We start from the raw sequence: 6,134 nt of genomic DNA on the forward strand, positions 1-6,134 counted from the left end.
GGACGAGCCAATGGCAGTCAACCACACTCCCAGTGCTGCCTGTTTTCCGTATTCAGGCCCTTTATTGTGCTGTTGAGGTCTAATAAACCTTTAAAATTTTAAAGTGAGCAGTTATTTCTCACACTCACCATGATCTCCATAATCACCATGACCACCATGACCCCCCAGAAAAATGTGGCCTCCAAGGCCGCCAGTTCAATTTTCCCTGGAGGAAAAGGGAAAAAAGGGAAAAGAGTAGAGGAAGAGAAGAGGAAAAACAATAATCTTCCCCACCCCCTCTCTCCCCCAACATCTCCCTGACTGTCCTTTACTTCTTTAGAAATTCATTCATTTGCATTCTTGATCATATTCTGTGCTTTCCCACATATTCAGGACTTAAACCCAACCAAACTCTATTTCTGCTCCACAATTAATTCAACCCTGAAAGGAATAAGAGGAATGTTTCTTTACAAACAGATTGTGTGGATCTTGTGGTAGATTGGGCCTGGGACTTGTAGATAAGGAAGTGACCGGAGAAACTATCAGTTTCAGAAAATGTTCCTCACTGACACGGATTGCTGCTCAGACAAGGTCCTGCAAAATTCCTGAACTTCAAGAAGAAGAAAAAAGTCTTAACAGGCTTATGAATTTTAATTTCCGCACCCAGGGTGGAGTTAAATCTCATTTGAATGGTCACGTGTCTGTGTGATAGAAGAGTGGGCTGTGTAGCAAGGGGGATATTTTGTAAGTGGGTTTTGAAGTCTGCACCTTCTGAATACCTCCATGAATGGGGAAGGGGAGTGCACGGAAATTGGGATAAAAAGGAGGCTGCATTGTCCAGCAACTTGGAACACCCCATGGGGAAATTGCCCATGGCCTCTGTCCCAGGTTACAATAAAAAGATGTATTCTATTCCCATCCTCAAGAGCTGTTGAAACCAGGAGGGACATCGTATTTCTTGTCTGCTGTTAATCAGCAGAACAATGTCTTGCCACATGACACTGAGATAACTCCCTCTAGGAGCCATTTCTGTTTAATGGACAGTCAAGGACCCACTGTATGACTCATCAGAATGATAACAGCGCATTGTGAGATGCTCTGCCCAGGAGGGAGGAGCTAAGAACCTCCACCTGGATATAATCTGGGTTTTGGGACAGAGCAGTCAGACTTTCCACTGTATTCCCAGAGAAACAGCCATCTTTTCCACTGGATCTTCAGAGGGAGACTACATCCATCTACAGGATAACTGCTCCAACAGCACCACATCTGCCACTCCAAGAGGACTGCAGCTACCAATTGAACTGGACTGCTGCCAACACACTGACCAACACGGTGTCAGGTCATACTTTTTGTCTGTGGTTTTTCTTTTGTATTATTGCATGTATTTTGGTTTTCCTTCTCCCTCTTCACAATAAATTGCATTTCTGACTTGGAGTCTCTCACTGGTTGTGCTTTCAAACCAGAACAGCCTCTTCCTTTGATCATGAATGAAATTACAGGGCTCTTCTGTCTCCTTTCTGCAAGTAAACCTCTGGCAAGGTGAATTTTTCTGCTCAAAAGGTAGACAGCAAAAATGTTCCACTTGAATCCTAAGGGGTATGCTTAGCTGCAGCCAGAGTCTCATCCACAAAATGGTGGTTCTGACCTTTATACCCCTGGTGTTGCATCAACCAAATACATATCCATAAGCAGTCATATATATTCAAACATTTTTCTTCTAAATCCCTTGTCATTCCCAAAGTCTGCCACTTGATTCTTCCTTGCTGTGCATTGATGGAGACCTTCCTGCAGTGTTGTTGGAGGTGAGGTGTTGCCATGCCACTCCTCTGCAGAAACAGGCATTCCCCATTCCCAACCGCCCCGTGCAAGGGGCACGGGTACATGTCCCTGACAATCCTGACAACCACAGCTGTCCTGGAGCAACAACATGGGGGGAGGAGAGGGGGCAATGGGGAGAACACAGGGAGTCCAAACAACAAACTAAAATCACATAACCATACATCAACAAAATTTCTCTTAACATGAACACAATATTCATCCCTTAATTTTGAGAGCCAATCGTCACATTACCCATCTATAACAAAGCTGTGGCTGCCCCACTCCTGGAACAGTTCAAGGCCAGGATGGGCGGTGCCATGAACAGCGCAGCCCAGGGGAAGATGTCCCTGCCCATGGCAGGGCTGGCACCGGACAGGCTTTAAGGTTGCTCCTTCCCAAACCATTGCAGAGCCCCCGGGGCCAGGATGGGGCGGGGCGGGCGCTCGGCAGCGCCAGCAGCTCGTGCTGCCGCCTGCTGTTGGCACCCGGAACTGCAGCTGGCGACGGCGCATGCGCAGTGCCGCTGATTTCCCGCACTCGCTGCTGCCGCCCTCCAGTGGACAATTCCTGAACTGCAACTGCCAGAATCCCCAAATCCCAGCATGGGTCAGGCTGGAAGGACCCAGAGTGGGCCCCTGGCCCAACCTCCCAGCTCAGGCAGCATCATGCCTTAGATCAGGTTTGGGTCCACAGCAGGACAGAACTGGACATGGCACTGGGCAGGGTTGTACATGGCACTGGGCACAGCTGGTCACGGCACTCCCGATGCTCCTCACTGGGAAGGGCAGAGGGGCACAAACATTCCCTCACCTCCTGGTCCCACCCCTCCTGATGCCCTCTGGATCGCTCCTGGCCATGGGACACAACGCCAGCTCCACTGGTCACCCACCAGCACCCCCAGGTCCTTCCCCAGAGCTGTTCCAGCAGGTCCCACCCAGCCTGGACTGGAACTGGGGACTGTCTGTTCCCAGGGACAGGATCTGCCCTTCCCTCTTGAACCTCCCAGTTTCCAGCCTTTGAGGTCCCCCTGAAGTGCAGCATGTGGCAGGATGCTCTGCCTGGAATGTGGCCAAGGGACAATGCCCCATTTGTGGCCATTGGAGCAGCACTGAGAGGGGTCTTGTGCTGCTTTTGCTGCTGAGTGGGGCTAAAACCAGCCCAAATCACATGCGCCAAATTGACAACTGAGGATGAAGCACCAGAGCTGAGCCTGGCCATCCATCATCTGACCCTGGGAATGTCCAGTGCCCTCTCAGAGAGAGATTCCTCTCTCCTGTTTCTGCTTGGAATGAAATGTGTGTGAGGTTCCTCCCTCAGGAAGGGGATGCTCCCCAAGGATCCTCCTTGAGTTTGAAAGAAAGAGACGTTCCCATGAGTGTTGGTGTGAGGAGTGCCATTGAGCCCTGCTTAAGAATTGTCCCTTTTTGCTGGCTTTGACAGATATACTAAATAGAATTGTTTTGATAGAATTATTTAATAGAATTACTTTGCACAATGATACTGGTGGCCACAGTGGCTACATTGGCTGTTGTAACTTTGTGGCTCAAGTAATCTTGGTGATCAAGGTGGTCACAGTGGCCTTGGTGATTATAGTTACCATGGTGGCCAGGGTGGCTGTGGTGCCTGCAGTGCCACAGTGGCAATGGTGGCCCAAGTTACATCATGGGGGCAATAGCTGCCATGGTGGCCATAGTAGCAGTGGTGGCCTTGGTAGCCTTGGTGTTCTTGTTTCTCTGGGGGTCCTGATGGTATTCTTTTTCATGGTGGCAACAGTGACAACAGTGACCTTGGTTGCCATGCTGGCCATGGTTGCCGCAGTGACCACAGTGACATTGGTGGCCTCATGGCTCAGAGGATTCCAGTGGCCACTGCCAGGGCTGTGGTGGCCAGGAGGAGTCCTCCAACGTGGAAGGGGGCACTGGGGACACTCCCACCTGAGGGACAAAGATGAGCATCAGGGGGATCATGAGGGGAGTGAAGGGGTCAGGGATGGCAATAAGGGAGGCTTAGGGGTTACAGGAGAGATGGGTGCCATGAGGTGACAGGTGAAAGGGTGTGAGGGGGGGCATGGGGGGAAAGAGACCCCAGGGAGGTCAGGGGGGTCTTGGTGGACTTAGGAGTGACAGGGGTCAGGAGGAGTCAGGGATTGCCATGGGGGGTTACAGGGGGTTACAGGGTCTCAGGGAGTGGCATGGGGGGTCCTGGCCACCCATGTTCTGTACACAGCGCCCATCCCCAAAGAACTGCCTTTATCAGGGGGGACAGGGTTGGTACCCTGGGGGGTCCCTGTCCCTCTCCCTGTCCCTGTCCCTGTCCCTGTCCCTTGTCCCCTGGCATGGGTGTTCCTGTCCCTGTTCCCTCCCAGAAGTGGGGATACCTATCCCTCTTCCCTGTCATGTGTGTTCCTGTCCCTGTGCCCACAATGGGCGTCCCCAGAATAGGAGCCCCCAGCCCAGGGAATCCTTGTGACCCCACACACAGTGGGTGTCCTTATCCCCCATCCCCAGTCAGGGTCATTGTCCCCTGTGCCTTATCATGGCTGTCCCCATCCCCCCTGGCTGTCCTCTGTGTTGTTACCTCGCAGCCACTCGCAGTTGTATTTGCTGTAGGTCCCATTGGACTGGAGCTGGATCTGTGTCTTGTCCCCTTCCTGGGTGTATTGGGTGACCTTGAAGGTCTCAAAGGGTGGGATCAGCACGATTTTTGGTTCCGGATGATCGCTAAAAAGCATGACATCCACGCCATGGCACGTGTGCACCTCGAGCATTGTCTCACCGGGGCACTCGCCAGTTTGTTTGCTCAGGAACACTGGCATGAATAGACCAAACCGGACGGTGTCACCACGCTGTGCCTCGAACCGGGTGTCACACACCTTCAGGAACGCGTCCCGACACTGCCCTTTCTGAGCATCCCTCAGCGTGGCCAGGGCATCGGTCAGCAGGAAATGCAGCGTTTTGAAGTGGAAGTTGTCCCGGTATTCCTGCTGGGAGCGCCCAGCCACGCGCACAGCATCATTAAAGATGCTGGTCAGGCCACTCATTGTGAAGGCCCTGAAGGCGGTGGCTTGGTCTCGAGACAGAGGGGACTCAGGGGGGCCCCGACTCTGCCACTTGGCTGCAGCCTTTACCCAAACCTCAGCAAACTCCTTGTTCTGCTCAAACTCGGAGCTGTTGAGGGCTGGCAATGCCTCCTTCATGGCAGGGCCGCAGCCCTGGTACTGGTCATCAAAGGAGTTTGGGGCCATGTCCAGGGGGATCACATTGACAGCCGTGGTGGCCATGGCCATTGCCAGCAGTGCCAGGGTCTGAGCCAGGGGGCCCATGGCAGGGAGAGGCCACAGGGACCGGTGTGGACACTGGAGGACACAGAGGGGACACAGGGGAGACACGGGGGGGGTTCATCAGTGAGGGACTGGGGAAGGGAGTGGAGTTTGCCCAGGGGGAAGAGAGGCACTCCTGCCCAGCCAACCCCTGCACATGTCTGGGGTCCCTGACCCCAAAATCTGGGATTACTTATGCCTCCCCAACATCCCCCAGCCCCAGGGTCCCCAGTCCCACAGCACCATCACCCCCAGAAGCCCAATCCTACTCCCATGACTACAAGTCCCCTCAGCCTCAGCAGAATCCCCACCCAAATCCTGGGGTCACTCCCTGAGATCCTCAGTGTCCCTCTCCGTTGGTCCCCAGACCCCACTCCTACTCCCATTCCCCAGTTCCTTTGGTATCACCCCAGGACATCAACCCAAATCCAGGGATCACACTCTGCCCCCACAGTGTCTCCCAGACTCCCCATCACCCCAATCCCACTCTCACCATCCCGTGTCCCCCCTCATTTCCGCCAGAGCCCCCCATGACCCCAATCCCAGACCTGTGACTCCCTCAGTGTCCCCCCATGTCTGCAATCCCATTCCCTCAATCCCGTGTCCCCCCCCAAGAGTCCCCCTCGATTCCCCCCAGCCCCAATACCAAAATCAGCTGGAGTGAGCTCCCTGATGGATCTGGAGAGAGCAGAAAGCCGGAATTCCTTATCAGCTCAGACTCGCAGCAGATCTCTCCTGGTCCTGCACATAAAGGGCGACTTTGCCATGGGGTATTTATCCATCATATTTATAAATATTCATGAAAATGTGTCCCTTTCCCAATACAGAAACTGTACTTTTCCTGTAAATCATTTGCATTGATCCACCTCCTCCTACAAGTCCTTTTATAGTCCTGAAGAGTCATAAAAATGGTCATGAAAGGAGTCCTGGGCCATGTCCAGACAAATCTCTGTGGGAAATAGACTTGCAATAAAGCTGCATGAGAGGTTCTGCAACAAAGCATGCTGCTGTTAATTCC

The 6,134-nt window shown here is 53.0% G+C and overlaps 1 pseudogene; it reads right to left on the bottom strand.

Annotated features, from left to right (window-relative positions):
* Positions 1 to 3,645: 3,645 nt before the first annotated feature.
* On the bottom strand, positions 3,646 to 5,774 carry LOC129130318 (erythroblast NAD(P)(+)--arginine ADP-ribosyltransferase pseudogene; annotated as a pseudogene).
* Positions 5,775 to 6,134: the final 360 nt, after the last annotated feature.

This window comes from Agelaius phoeniceus, chromosome 1 (assembly GCF_051311805.1).
Source record: "Agelaius phoeniceus isolate bAgePho1 chromosome 1, bAgePho1.hap1, whole genome shotgun sequence".
Taxonomy (NCBI): domain Eukaryota; kingdom Metazoa; phylum Chordata; class Aves; order Passeriformes; family Icteridae; genus Agelaius; species Agelaius phoeniceus.